This window comes from Mus caroli, chromosome 1 (assembly GCF_900094665.2).
Source record: "Mus caroli chromosome 1, CAROLI_EIJ_v1.1, whole genome shotgun sequence".
Taxonomy (NCBI): Eukaryota; Metazoa; Chordata; class Mammalia; order Rodentia; family Muridae; genus Mus; species Mus caroli.
Window position 1 is genome coordinate 26,394,366 of NC_034570.1, and position 16,563 is coordinate 26,410,928.

The following is a 16,563-nucleotide window of genomic DNA, read 5'->3' on the forward strand; positions in this document are numbered from 1 at the left end:
CATTCTCTAATATCCTCATCCAGGATACATGGAATGGTACTTGATATTGTATGTTTAATAAATACTTTGAAGATCACACTTTGGTGATAAATAATGAACACATCAAAGAGATATTTTATACCAATGTTTACATTTTTATATTTCATATCTAATAACAAGACATGATTAGTGCCCCTCAACTGATGGAGAAAATATGTACTATATTTGCAATAGAATATTATTCATCTCCAACCCTATAGGTTTAACATATTAGCAAACTGCTTGGTGTTGGTGGAAATAGGTTACCCACAGAAAGAAAAGTCCCACTAATGAGGAAAGAATACATGGGCAAATTTGTTATTTAAATTGATCAATTTGTGGAATGCACATGTGGCTCAGTAGGAGAGCACCTGCCTAGCATACTAAGCATCCTAAATCTGACCCATCCTAAAAAAAAATAAAGAAAACCATTCATGTACACTAATGCATAGATTGTGTTTAGTATAATAATCCATTTTTATTCTTATAAATTTAGACCTGGCAACTGGCCCTAGAAATTATGACTTAATCCAAGCACAGCTAGAACTCTGAATAAAATAGAAAGACATTGTTGAATTTTCTGGAGCACTACCCACTTATTAAAGACGAGGAGAGGGGTTAAGATGTCAATAGCACAGAAAGAAAAGAAATAATTAGAGAAATTCAAATTAACACTACTTTGAGATCTTTGTCTTACTGCAGTCAGATTGAGTAAGATTAAGAAAACAAGTGACAGCAAATCTTGGCAAGAATGTAGGCAAAGGGGAATTATCACTTACTATTGATGTGATTGCAAAGTGATGTGTCCATTGTTATGATCAATGTAGAGAAGCCTTACAAAGATAAAATGGTGCCCCAGGGAGCTAAGGCTGTTTCACAGCCCTCTGTACACAAATCTCACTAGGAGAGAGCTGGTCTTCCAGGAGTGATCTCACTCCTAAACTCAGAGGTGAGATTGCCAATAACTGTTCAAAGCAGGACTAGCCAGTAGCACACAGGGCACAGGAACAGTGGAGCAGCTGGGACAGAATACATCCAATCTCCATTTGCACACAGAATCTAAGGCTATTCTACAGCTCTTCACACTGAAACCCTGCCCAAGAGAGAGCTGGACTTGGCAGGAGTGCTGACACAGGCTTACAGGCCCACAGGAGGGACAAGCTCCAGCCAGAGACAGCAAGAACAACTAATACCAAAGATAACCAGATGGCTAGAGGCAAGCACAAGGACATTACCAATAGAAACCAAGGTTACTTGACATCATCAGAACCCAGTTCTACCTCCACAGCAAGTCTTGAACACTCCAAAACACTGGAAAAGCAAGACTTGGATTTTACACCAAACCTCATGATGCTGATAGAGGACTTTAAGAAGGACATAAATAATTCCCTTAAAGAAATACAGGACAAGCCGGGCATGGTGGCGCATGCCTTTAATCCCAGCACTAGGGAGGCAGTGGCAGGCGAATTTCTGAATTCAAGGCCAGCCTGGTCTACAAAGTGAGTTCCAGGACAGCCAGCGCTATACAGAGAAACCCTGTCTCAACAAACAAACAAACAAACAAACAAAAAACAAAAACAAAAACAAAGAAAACAAAACAAAACAATAATAAATAAATAAAAAGCAAAAACCAAAACCAGCCAACCAAACAAACAAACAAAAAAAACAACAACAAAGAAATACAGGAGAACACAAATAAACAGGTAGAAGCCCATAAAGAGGAAACACAAAAATCTCTTAAAGAATTACAGGGAAACACAACCAAAAAGGTGAAAGAATTGAATAAAACCACCCAGGATCTGAAAATCAAAAGAGAAACACTAAAGAAATAAAAAAGGGAGACAACTCTGGGAGATAGAAAACCTAGGAAAGAGATGAGGAGACATAGATGCAAGCATCATCAACAGAATGCAAGAGATAGAAGAGAGAATCTCAGGTGCAGAAGATAAGATAGCAAACATTGACACAACACTTAAAGAAAATGCAAAGCGCAAAAAGCTTCTAAGCCAAAACATTCAGGACACAATGGGAAGACCACTGTGTACCTAAGGATAATAGGTATAGAGGAGAGTGAAGATTCCCAACTTAAAGGACCAGTAAATATCTTCAACAAAATTAAGAAGAAAATTTCCCTAACCTAAAGAAAGAGATGCCCATGAACATACAAGAAGCCTACTGAACTCCAAATAGACTGGAACACAACAGAAATTCCTCCTGTCACAAAATAATCAAAACACCAAATGCACAAAACAAAGAAAGAGTATTAAAAGCAGTAAGGAAAAAAGGTCAAGTAACATATAAAGGCAGACCTATATGAATTATACCAGACTTCTAACAAGAGATTGTAAAAGCCAGAAAATCCTGGGCAGATGTCATACAGAATCCAAGAGAACACAAATGTTAGACCAGGCTACTATACCCTGGAAAACTCTAAATTAATATAGATGGAGAAACCAAGATATTCCATGACAAAAACATATTTGTACAATATCTTTCCCCAAATCCAGTCCTTCAAAGGACAATAAATGGAACACTCCAACACAAGGAGGGAAACTACACCCTAAATAAAGCAAGAAAACAATCTTTTGACACACCAAAAAAAAAAAAAAAAAAAAAAAAAAAAGATAGCCACATAAACATAATTCCACCTCTANCAANAAAAATAACAGGGAGCAACAATCACTTTTCCTTAATATCTCTCAATATTACTGGACTCAATTCCCTAATAAAAGGCCATAGACTAACAGACTGGATATGTAAACAGGACCCACCATTTTGCTGCATACAGGAAACCCACCTCACTACCTCAGACACTACCTCAGAGTAAAAGGCTGGAAAACAATTTCTCAAGCAAATGATCCCAAGAAACAAGCTGGAATAGCCATTCTAATATTGGGTAAAATCAAATTTCAACCCAAAGTTATCTAATAACGATAAGTAAGGATACTTCATACTCATCAAAGTAAAGTCTACCAAGATTATCTCTCAATTCTGAACATCTTTGCTCCAAATGCAAGAGCACCCACATTGATAAAAGAAACTTTACTAAAGCTCAAAGCACCTCACTGCACCTCACACAATAATAGTGGGAGACTTCAACACCACACTCTCATCAATTGTCAGATCATGGAAACAGACACTAAACAGAGACACAGTGAAATTAACAGAATTTATGAACCAAATAGTTTTAACATATATATGAAACATTTCACCAGAAAACAAAAGAATATATCTTTTCTTAACACATCATGGTACCTTCTCCAAAACTGATCATATAATTGGTCACAAAACAGGTGTCATCAGATACAAGAAGATTGAAATAATCTTGTGCATCCTACCAGATCACCAGAGTCTAAGGCTGGTCTTCAATAACAACAAAAACAATAGAAAGCCCACATACACATAGAAGCTGAACAACACTCTACTCAATGATAACTTAGTCAAGGAAGAAATAAAGAAATTAAAGACTTTTTAGAATTCAATAAAAAATGAAGCCACATAATGCCCAAACTTATGGAATACAACCTAAACAGTGCTAAGAGGAAAACTCATAACTCCAAGTTCCTCCAAAAAGAAACTGGAGAGAACATACCCTAGCAGCTGGATAGCACATCTGAATGCTCTAAAACAAAAAGAAGCAAATACACCCAAAATGAGTAGATGGTAGGAAATAAACTCAGGGCTGAAATTATCCAAGTAGGAACAAAAAGAACTATAAAAAGAATCAACAAAGCCAGGAGCTGTTTTATTATTATCATTATTATTATTTTGAGAAAATCAACAAGAGTGATAAATCTTCAGCTAGACTAACCAGAGGGCACAGAGACAGTATTCAAATTAACAAACTCAGAAATGAAAAGGGAGACATATTTTTCCTTTTGATATTTACATTATTATATACTACATAAATTAGAAATTTAAATATGAATCTCAGTGAAAACCAAGTAAATAAAATTCATACAAGTGAACTGTGGTTTTGCTCATCCTATGATTATATAACTATATAACTTAAAATAAACCTGTGGTAAGATCCACAGTTAAGTATAATAAAAAAAGGGGTGGGGAGACATAACCACAGAAACTGAGGAAATAAAAACAAACAAACAAACAAACAAAGACAAAAACCCTTCAGATTCTACTACCAGAGCCTATACTCAACAAAACAGGAAAATTTGGATGAAATGGACAATTTTCTAGACAGATACAAGGTACCAAATTTAAATCAAGATAAGATAAACCATCTAAACAGTCCCATAACTCCTAAAGAAATAGAAACATTCATTAATAGTCTTCCAACCAAGGAGCGCAGGACCATATGGGTTTAGTGTAGACTTCTATCAGACCTTCAAAGAAGACCTAATACCAATACTCTTCAAACTATTCCACAAAACCAAAGCAGTAAGAACACTATCCAATTCATTCTATGAAGCCACAATTATGTTTATACCTAAACTTCACAAAGACCTAGCAAAGAAAGAGAACTTCAGATGAATTTCCCTTATGAATATTGATGCATTTGTTGTTCTGATTATTATATGTCAGGAAGAATTTCTTTTCTGGTCCAGTCTATTTTGAGTTCTGTAAGCTTCTTGTATGCTCATGGGCATCTCTTTTTTTTAGGTTAGGGAAGTTTTCTTTGATAATTTTGTTGAAGATATTTACTGGCCCTTTAAATTGAAAATCTTCATTTTCACCTACACCTATTTATTCTTAGGTTTGGCCTTCTCACTGTGTCTTGGCTTTCCTGGATGTTTTGGGTTAGGATCTTTTTGCATTTTGTATTTTCTCTGATTCTTGTGTCCATGTTCTCTATGGAATCTTCTGCACCTGAGATTCTCTCTTCCATCTCTTGTATTCTGTTGCTGTTGCTCGCATCTATGATTCCTGATTTCTTTCCTAGGGTTTCTATCTCCAGAGTTGTCTCCCTTTGGGTTTTCTTCATTGTTTCTTCTTCCATTTTTAGATCTTGGATGGTTTTGTTCAATTCCATCACCTATTTGGTTGTGCTTTCCTGTAATTCTTTAAGGGATTTTTGTGTTTTCTTTTTAAGGTCTTCTACCTGTTTAGCAGAGTTTTCCTGTAATTCTTTGAGGGATTTTTGTGCTTCTTTTTTAAGGGCTTCTACCTGTTTAGTATTGTTCTCCTGTATTTCTTTAAGTGAGTTATTAATGCCCTTCTTAAAATCCTCTACCAGCATCATGAGATATGATTTTAAATCCGAATCTTGCTTTTTGGGTGTGTTGGGGTATCTAGGACTCGTTGTGGTCTGGGCATACTGGGCTCTGATGATGCCAAGTGTTCTTGGTTCCTGTTAGTAAGATTCTTTCATTTGCCTTTTTCCATCTGGTAATCTCTGGTGTTAGATGTTCTAGCTGTCTCTGGCAGGAGCTTGTTCCTCCTGTGATTCTTTAGCCTCTGTCAGCACTCCTGGGAGACCAACTCTTTCCTGAGTCCCAGTGGTCAGAGAAATCTCTGCAGGCAAGCTCTCCTCTTGCAAGGAAGGTACATAGAAGTTTGGAGCTCAGATCCACCTCCTGAGTCCTGGAGTCAGAGCCCTCCCTGGAGGCTGACTCTTTTCTGGCAGGGAAGGTGCCTAGGGGTCTGGGCCTTTGCTCTGTTTCCTGGCTGAGGATGAAGGCCTAGAAGGACCCTGTCCAAGAAGCTCTGTTGCTTCCTCTGCCCATGTGCTCTCCTGCCTAGACTGGTCTTAGTGATCCCAAGATTATGGGTATGCTAGGACCTCACTTTGTCCTTTGATCCTGTTGCTGCTAGCACAAGACCCTATGGGTTTTTTGGAACAGATGTTGCATTCCACTTACCAGTGATCTCAAGTTCCTGGGTGTGCTAGGGTTCTTGCAGAGTAGAGAGTCCTCTGTAGACCTTGGGACCCTCCGCCAAGATCGCGCCTGGAATGGGTGGCGCTGACTGAGCAATTCCCTTTCATTAAGACACTTCTGCAAAGATGAACGTCTATCCTGATGTCTACTCAATTTCAATGCTGTGTTGTATTTGGCATTCCCTGACTATGAATTGCAGCGTGAAATTACCATACTAATTTTGTGTATACTTTTTCAGATTACAGCCATAACAAAAAATAATATTAAAACATTTAAAAAATCATTAGTGGAATGCTGGAATTGAGAAGAGAGAGAGAGAGAGAGAGAGAGAGAGAGAGAGAGAGAGAGAGAGAGAGAGAGAGAGAGAGAGAGAGAGAGAACCTCCTAGTGTTTAACTGTGTCAGCAATAGCAGACATCTGAGTGATACTTTTCTCTATGGATCTCCAACGGACTTTATCATGCTGTCATGCCATTTGTAACATTCTGCAGGTGGAAAGCCAAGCAGCTCAGCAAGCTCCCTAACTTGTCTGAGGCTGTAAGAATGTGGTCTTAGATTTGAGTCCATCTCATTAATGCTGTCAATACCTTTTTGCCTTTTTGGAGATTGTCTCTCTGTTCAGCAGTGTATTTCAGAGGAAGTGTCTGTGGAGGCCCTCTGGGGACACTGCACATAGGTAGAACAATGTGACAATATCAGGCAGTGCTCTTTTTCTTCAACCAGTGAGCTGATGGGAAGGATTGTCATCAGCCTAGCTTGGTCTCAGGTGGACCATTAAGAAGGCCGGGTAATGAAATGCAGTGTAATAAACTGGACTCATCATGCCATTTTTAACATTCTTTATAGCAGCACTTGAAATTAAATATATTCTTTATAGCCATGCTTATACTGTACTTTTATTCAAGTACTTATTTTGAGATCTTTGGGGAGCAGCTCTTGAAGTCATTGAGAAAGTTATCCAAGGAGGCAAGGCACAAATAAGTCACTAAAAGATAGTATTGACATGTGTTTATAGTTTACAATGCTCTAACAGGATAATTCTCAAAAATAATTAATAATTTGTCAGCTAGAAAATAGCTACTTTCTTCATTTGTATGTAGAGCCAAACTTTTTTTACAGCAAGAAGGAATAGCGTGTGAGCACATCCAAATTCAGATGATTGGAGGAGTTACCTGAGTACAGAGGTATATTTTAGTGACTGTCTCCTCTGAGCATGACAACTTTATCACTAACTGGAAAATTGAAATATAGTATAAATGATGGCAAATAGACTGGGTGGTTTGTCACTTTAATCCCAAAATGGTCATATAAGAAAATAACAGTTCCAAGTCCCCCTCTCAACTTGATATAGCTTTCCTTTTAGTGTGACATGACTTTTTGTAAAGTTCTTTTAGTACATAATTTTTTCATTGCTTGATTTTCTACTAGCTTGGGTTATATTTGAATCTCATGTAGTCTGTTTGCCAGCCAATCGACAATACACCAAATCAAAAGAATTAATAAATAAAAGTATAGACAAAACTCAATAGTAAGTTCTTTTTTAGTGACTAAAATGTCCTGTTTTAGATGTTAAAATTCATCAAATTATATACTTAACTATGAGAGTATACAGAGTGAAGCGCACTGTGTTTGGGTCTGGAGTTGTTCAGAGCTTCACCAGTCTGAACCAAGTTTTGTTCTTAGTAAATTAAAGGGTTTTTATTTAAAAGGACTGGCAAGGACCAAACCAGAGAAAGTTCTCTAGGTAAGCTCCACATATTGTTAGCCAAAGGATTATAAAGACAAAAACCATAACATTTGATCAACTCATATTCTGTCTGGGTGCTGGTAAGGCTTGATTTTGTAACAGATGTCTAGCAGGTGACTTGGCCATCCAACGAAGTATTCTATACAAAAGTGAAGCTTAACCATTAACCTGTTTAATCTTGTGATCAACTACTGAGTAGGAATAGTTGAGACAGTGGAACATTTTACAACAATCAGCATTTTTCAGAATGCCTTATTATCTATACCAGGAAGTGGTCCATCTATGGCCAGCTGAAAGGTTATAATCAAGGTAGAAGCAACTTTCTAATGTATATACAAATTAAAAAAATAACTAGGCTTAGTGTCATCCACCCCAGAAGATTACAGGTGACACCCAGGCATGAATGGCTAGACTCTTCAGGTGATAAGTCAGGAAGAATTGGAGAGCAGCTACAACAAAAGGAGCCTGACCAGATTTCACAATTGTTCCAGTAACAAAGCAAAAAAAGGAAATTTTCAATAGCACAAGAAAGGAGAGAGAGAGAGAGAGAGAGAGAGAGAGNAGAGAGAGAGAGAGAGAGAGAGAGAGAGAGAGAGAGGCAGGGGAAGGAGAGGAGCGAGGTATGAGGGGGGGATAGAAGAAGAGAGATAGGGATACCAAAGGGGCTTCACTCAAAGTCAAAGATGTCTGTTCTGCCATACACAAAGAACACTTTTAATCAAACCATACATTTCCACGAAGTAGAAACTTGGTGTAAGCTATGGGCCAAAGTGGACTGTACAGGATGTATGTATCTGACTCCCGGCTCTTCCATGAGACAGGCCTGGCACCAGCATTCAGACGATGACCACACAGAGATGATTTTGCCATGTGCTGGCATGAAATAGTCTAACAGCTTTGTACCTCCAGTATTTTACTTTCAAAGGAAGGTTTTATTTTCCTGAGAGTTTCATATGTGAGTCCTGCAATTATATCATTTTCATTCTGGTTTTCCTTCCTTCTTACTCCTCCCACACTCTAATATACATGCAGAGGAACTGGGGCAAATTCGCACAGGGAAAAAAAAAACAGAGTCAGAAGGAGAAGTCAGGAAAATGGATAGAGAGACACACAGGAAATCAATGGGACTGACATTCAGTTTGAAGAACTTTTGAGGTAGTGTGGGGAAGAAAAGCTTCCTTTTGGGAGGAAGGTCAGCTGTGTGCTTTCTCTGCCTCTCTGAGCTAGCAGCCTTTCACCCAAGCATCTGCCTCCAGAGTCTTCTTTGGTAAAATCAAACACTTGAGATTTGTTAAAGTACATCCATCTATTTACCTGTGAAAATTTCATGATTTCATCCTTTTAAAACAACTGAGTATTCTTCATTGTATAAATGTACCACATTGTCTTTATCCATTCATTTGTTAAGGAGCATCTAGATTGTTTCCAATCTCTGTCTGTAATAATTAGAACAGCAATGAACATTCTTGAGCAAATGTCTTTGTCATACAGTGAAGCATCCTTTGGATATATATCCAATGGTATTATAGCTGGATCTTGAGGTAGCTCACTTCTGATCTCTCTAATGAACTGATTTCCAAGGTGGCTGTACACATTTTCACTTCTATCAGCCATGTTCTCCTTTCTACTTCCTTGTCAGCATGAGCTATCATTGTGTACTTGATTTTGACCATTCTGATGGGTATAAAAGGAGATTGCAAAGTAGTTTTGATTTTAATTTCCCTGATATCTAAGGATGTTTAACATTTCTTCAAGTGTTTCTCAGTCTTCTGAGTCTACAGTTTAGAATTCTCTATTTAGACTTATACCCCATTTTCAAATTGGGTTATTTGTTTTCTTTGATGTCCAGTTTTTTGAATTCTTATATTTTGGATATTAGGCCGATATAAAATATGTAGCTGATAAAAATATTTTCCCATTATAAACACTAACAATATCCAAATGATGGTGTCCTTTTCCTTGAAGAAGCTTCTCAATGTCACAAGACCCAATTTATTAATTGTTGATCTTAATGTCTATGCTACCAGTGTTCTTTCTATTCAGAAAAAAATTCCTGTGCCATTGAGTTCAATGCAATTCCACAATTTCTCTTTTATCAAGTTTAGTATGTATGGTTTTATACTGGTGTGGGTTTTGTGCAGAATGACAATGTGGATATGTTTGTGATTTTATTGGATATTTTATGTATTTACATTTCAAATGTTATCCCCTTTCCTGGTTTCCCCTCTGGGAACCCCCTCTCCCATCTCGCCCCCCCTTCTTTTTTGAGGATGCTCTTTCTTCCACTCACCCACTCCCACCTCACTACCCTGGCATTCTCTTATACTGGGGACTAAGGGCCTCTCATCCTATTGATGCCAGACAATGCCATCCTCTGCTACATATATGGCTGGAGCCATGGGTCCCTCCATGTATAGTCATCGGTTGGTGGTTTAGTCCCTGGGAGCTCTGGGAGCTCTGGATTCATATTGTTGTTCTTCATATGGGGTTGCAAACCCCTGCAGATACCTCAGTCCTTTCTCTAACGCCTCCATTGGGAACCCTGTGCTCACTCCAATGGTTGGCTATGAGCATCTGCCTCTGTATTTGTCATGCTTTGGCAGAGTCTCTCAGGAGACAGGTATAACAAGTTCCTGTCAGCAAGCAATTCTTAACATCCACAATAGTATCTGAGTTTGGTGTCAGTATATGGGATGGATCCCCAAGTGGGGCATGAAGATGATGTCTTTTTTTTTTTTTTTTGAGTGTGAAAAAAATCAAGCTTCTATGGGTATGAGGATTTAAGTCATTTCAATACATTCCCTTAATATAGATAGACATTCCATAAGTTTTATGACTCTAGAGAACATTGACTAATACAGAATTTCAGGTTTGTGTTATCTATTGGAGATAGGAGCAGGAAAGGATGGAAGTTGCTACTGAGCTGGGGAGGAGACTTGGGGATTGGTTGTGGAATAAAAGAGGGTAAGTCAAAATCTGAAGACAGCCTACTTGCTTCCCTGACCAGCTTGGCTGGAGACGTTCCAGGTAATTCATGTGTAAGTTGGAGGTGAAGAAAGGGAAGGGAGTTGGTCAGGAAGGCGGTAGGAAAAGATCTTCCCGATCCACTGGAGATGGTGCAGATCAGAAGGAGAAGCTGCAGCAGTTGTCAGGTACAGAGTTAGGGGATAAGAAAAGGCAATTGGATTTGGCTGGCTTTGCCTGAAAGTTTCCAGGGAATGTTTGCTAGCGTTGTGAGCTGAGAGAATAGGTTAAGTGGTGAAGGAAGCTTGGAGAAAAAGGTCTCCCCGATCTTTTGGACAAGGGGTCAGAGGGGAAGGGGAGGCTGCAGCAGGTAGTCTGATCTAGAGCTTTGCATTTAGGGGCAAGGCATTGTTTTCAATTGGCTATGGTGGTATTTTCACAGTGGAGTACCCACTGCTCTTTTTCCCCCTATTAATATTCTATTCTCCAAGTAGTAGAGACTGAGCCTTAAGCTATGATCACATGGGCTGAGATTTATCTAATGAGATAGTTAACATCCCCATCCCAATATGAAGAAATCACACCACAACCCTACTATAATCCAGTGCCATTTGAAGCTTTTAAATTTCATGAAGTTAATGTGTCAATTTTAATTATTGTCTTCTGAAGGATTAGAGTCCTTTTCAAAAAGCCTTTGAGTACATTTATGTTTTACAGTGTTTTCCTTAGATTTTTATTTCTGCAACATTTTCAGTCTTCCATCAAGATGTCTGACCAAGTTGGAATTGATTTTTGTTCAGGATGAGAGATAGGAATGTAGTTTCATTTCTTCTCATGTCAATATCTACCTTTCCCAGCACCACTATTGAAGAGGCCCTCTTTTCTTCAATGTCTATTTGCAGTTCTTTTCATTTTCTGGCTCCTTGGGTTTGTGCCTTTTGATTATAATAGACCTTTCATGGTGTCTATGCTTCTTGTGTTGATCTCTGTTTTGTTTGCCCTGCAATCAGAATGTGTACTTTAGGGGCCTGGCAGTGAGTACTATATCCAGAGGTGCCTTTTAGCCTACAGATATCTGCAGGCAGCCTCTTCCCTGCTATACCTTAGCAGAGGATTTGGAGGGATATATATATATATATATAGTCAACAGACCCCAAGATTCTACTAACAGAAAAGTAACCTTTATTCTCCAGATGTAGTTGTTATCTGGGAACCTTACTACTGAATAAGCTCACCCTTTCTAGCTCTTTCTGAACCCTGGCTGGCTGGTTCAACTCAGTTGTTTTGACGCAAACCCCTTTCCAAGGTGATTGATTTAAATGGGCTTCTCTCAGGTTCTTGCTGAATTGCCCTGCTTGGCCTCAAACTCCCTCTAGCAATCAGTTCTAATCTTCTGACTCATTATCTAGCTTGTTCTGATATCACATGGTTCTAGGTTGTTTCCTCTTCAACCTGTCTCTGTGAAACTCTCATGAAAAGTCTGCCTCCTCCCTCTCTCTTAAGTGCTACTCTATCTTAAATTTTCTCTCATTCCTCTTTATTCTTGTGAGGTTTGGGTATATCCTACTCTGTCAAATCTTTTTCTGATTTGTCACTTTGTCAGCCTCTCAATTAGACCTTACTTTCAAACATGGGTTCTTCCTTCTACAATGAAAGTTTATCTTCATTGGGATTAAAGGTGTGTTTCTACTTTCCTCTATGATGTTCTGAGCAAGAAATATGCTTAGTGATCCTTTAAGTACCACTTGGGGTTTGAGTGCGGAGGTTGGTGGGAGGGGAGTTGTATGTGTGTGTACATATATGCACATGTATGTAGAGATCCAAAGAGAACTTTTGTGTTTTCTTCAGGTGTCACTTACTCTTTTTGTGTATATCTGGAAGTCTCTCACTTTCTTTAGCTCATGGGTTGAGTAGACAGGATGGCCAATTGTGTATCGGTTTTCTTCAAGACAGGCAGACAAGTTTCATCTGACAAGGAAGCCCCCTAAAACAGGGAGTTTACAGCACAAGGTAGCTTCAGGAAATCCCTGAAACTAATGAAATTTAATAGGTCTTACCTTATCCAAGAGTAAACAAATTGCTGAGACTCACTCTCAAACAAGCTAAGTTGTAAGAAGATTCTCAGATAAGCCTACTCTAGCAGCCTTGTTAAGCAGAGAGCAGCAGATCCAACTGGAAAGTATACTTTTCAATCTATTGAGCTGCCTGAAAGCTCTGCAAAGTACTCTCTGTTTCCCACTTTGGTGAGCCATTTCCCAACTGGGCACACTTTGATGATGTAGGTACATTTCAGTAATTTATGTTCCTATGAGTAACCCCAATAAACTCAAAGTCAGACTTGTAGTAACTTTAATTTGGTTTCTTGTGGATTACCTATCTGGGGCATGTGAATTTGTGTGTGTGCATGTCTCTGTGTATGATATCTTCCAAGGAAACTCCATCATATAACACGAGTGAGTTCCAAGGAGCTGATTATTTCTGCCCCTGTGCATTAGGGTTACAGATGTATGTAGTAGTGGCTGACTGTTTTCCATGATTTACATGAATTCTGGGCAGCAGACCTTAGATCTTCATGCTTGTGTGGTCCATATTTTACTGACCTTGCCTTTCTCAGACATTATTGCAATTGTCTTTTGTTTTATTTGTTGTTTATGTGTTTTCAACCCTGCCTTTCCATTTTTGGTGTGTCTGCCACATAGTTTTTGACTTTCGCCTGCCCACTGTTAATTATGTGTTAATAATATACAGATTTTTTTTCTGGGGACCATGACTATATTTGAAAAAGCAGTTTCAACCCTCTGCAGTCATAACAGAATGCTTCCCCATTGGAAGTGATCCCTCTAAAACAGTCTTTGCACTTTCCTTTTGTTCTACTCTCTGAAGGTTCCTTTTTTTTTTCTTCAGCAATAAAACTGATGTTTTTCTTCTGTTCCCTACTTCTTGTAATAAATGCTCATTAATGCAGTTTGTTAAAAGACCAGCGATTCCCACAGTCATTGCACAGGCATACTTTGCATCTGTCATCTCCACAAGTCTCATTTTTATGATGGCAGGAAAGGATGTAAAATTTAAGGAAAAGAAGAAAAAGATTAGAGTATATTTTGATTATTTTAAATTAGAGTAATTGTTCTCAGGATACATTAATTTCCCTTGCATAATGGGTACAATTTTCTTTACAGGAAGAAAACATCTTAGGAGGAAAAGCACAAAACCTATATTTAAAAATATTTTTAGTTTTGAGATTATAAAATAGTTACATCTCTCCCCTCCTGTACTGGCTAGTTTTGTGTCAACTTGACACAGGCTGGAGTTATCATAGAGAAAGGACCTTCAGTTGGGGAAATGCCTCCACGACATCCAGCTTTAAAGCATTTTCTCAATTAGTGATCAACGGGGGAGGTCCCCTTGTGGGTGGTGCCATCTCTGGGCTAGTATTCTTGGGTTCTATAAGAAAGCAAGCCGAGGAAGCCAATGGGAGGCAAGCTAATAAAGAACATCCCTCCATGGCCTCTGTATCAGCTCCTGCTTTTTTTCCCAGTCCTGAATTCCTTCAGTGATAAACAGCAATGTGGAAATGTAAGCTGAATAAACCCTTTCCTCCCCAACTTGCTTCTTAGTCATGATATTTTGTCCAGGAATAGAAACCCTGACTAAGACACCCCCCTTTCATTCCTCCAAACCTTCACATATAGCCACTCTTTCCTCTCCTTTAACTTCATTCACACTTTTCTCATCAATTATTATTACATGCATATATGCATAAATATATATATATATATATATATATATATATATATATATATATATACATTCCTAAATATAGCCAGCTTTGTCTGTATAGTGGTACTCCTATGTATGTTTTCAGGGCTGACTATTTGGCATTGGGTAACCAATCAATTTATTCTTCCTTGGAAAAGCTATTTGTTCTACTTACAGCATTTCTTAGTTGCCTGTATATCTCTGTTTAGTATTGGATCTTTTGGCATGTCTATTAGTATACATGTTGGATTACTGAAAAAAATGAAACAGTGTATAAAGTTTCATATTTTCATACAAAATGATTGGCTGTGGTGCTAATTGCTTATACATAGTTTGTGTAGTAGAACACTAGAGGCCACTGATAGAGAGGGATTGACAAATATACCCAATGAAAACTTGAATGAGGCATACTAAGTCTGTTAAAATGACAACAAATATTGGAGCATATGTTGAAAAATGGGACCTTCAGACACTTGAACATTTTGTCTGAACATCATCAGTTAGCTTCATGGGCTTGGTATTTGTTTTGCCTTTGAGACATTTCCAAGAAGAAAGTAAAAAATAATTCTAATTCTAAATAACTCAATTTGTCGGCTCCTAAAATTATCCATTCAATACTCACAGAAAAGATGGTACAAATTATCTGCTGCAAACATTCAAAAGGAATCAAGACAAAAAGACAGATGCACTCTGGTTCTCTCATTAGGTTGCAAGCTTATTAAGTTCAAGGATGATTCCACATTTGCCCATGATGCATTGCTCACAAAGCCTAACAATAATAGCAACAGTTCACTCTCTCAGGATGCCTAACTGTTAAAATTTGCTCTACATTCTTCTGCAGAAGAAGATGCTACCTTTTCTACACACCACTATTTGTTGGTGCTATAATAATCCTGGTTTTTACTGACTGACTGGCAGTATCCTTTATTTCTCCTGTTGTGTGGTCCTCGTTTTCTTTCCAAGATACCAGAACTTCATCTTTTATATTCTTTCAATCCTATGCTATGCTAATAGTTTCTTCTGTATTTATCTGGTTTACAATTCTCCTATTAATATTTTAGTTCAAGTTATATTTCTAAATGTCTGTGATTTTTAATTTTCATATATAGATACACTACCTATAATAATTTACTTGCAATCTACATTCAAATATATGGATTATTAACATTCCAACATTCATGATTAATTAGCAAGATATTTAATTGCCTATCCATCTGTAACTATTCCATTTTCTTTTATTGTTAAGGTTACTTTGTACTGTTTCCTTTTATGTCAATGAATGTTTTATTCAGTTCCAGTCATGATGCATACTGTCCGGGGATTGGCTAATGGTCTTCACATGAGTGGAGTCTAAGTTTACTACTGTTCTGACCTGCCCTACAGAGCATATTCTACAGCTTCTCAATTATCACTGAGTAGCAGTTTTCTTGGAAACTTGAACAAAGTGAGTATATTCCATATGCTTAGTTTTCAGACCTCATATTTACCCATCAGATTACATGACCCAAGTACTGCTTAGAATTTTTACATACTTCCTTTTCTCAAATCTGTTATATCGTAGAACGAAAGTCCTAAAGAATAATCTTTTTTCTACTACTATCACTCTATTGTGGTTATATTTCCACCAACACATGTTGCATGTTCACTTCCTGCCTTTGCTTGATGGTTATATTTTCATAAACATGCTGTATTCTAAGTTTAACAGAGTGTTTGGAAATGATATTTTAATCATCTATAATACTTTTAGGTTGAAATCTATTTAGTTTTGTATCAAGATCATTATAATTTGATTTTTTCATTTGCAATGGGCTATCCTTTATTTTCAAACTTTAAAATATCTTTCATGTGGATGCCTTAAAATACCCTAACACTGTGGATATGAAATAATACAGGTACTCTTATTTTTTAAAAGGTAAAAGTCTTTTTAAAAAGTCTACAGTTTTTCATCTCTTACTATGGTTTTCAGAAGTTTGGTGGGTTTTGTTTGTTTTGTGTTTTGAGACAGAGCATCACTCTTTTTTTTTAAATTTTTTTTAAATTTTTAATATTTTTTTATTATGTATTTTCATCAATTACATTTCCAATGCTATCCCAAAAGTCCCCCATACCACCCCCCACTTCCCTACCCACCCATTCCCATACTTTTGGCCCTGGCATTCCCCTGTATTGGGGCATATAAAGTTTGCAAGTCCAATGGGCCTCTCTTTCCAGTGATGGGCGACTAGGCCATCTTTCGATA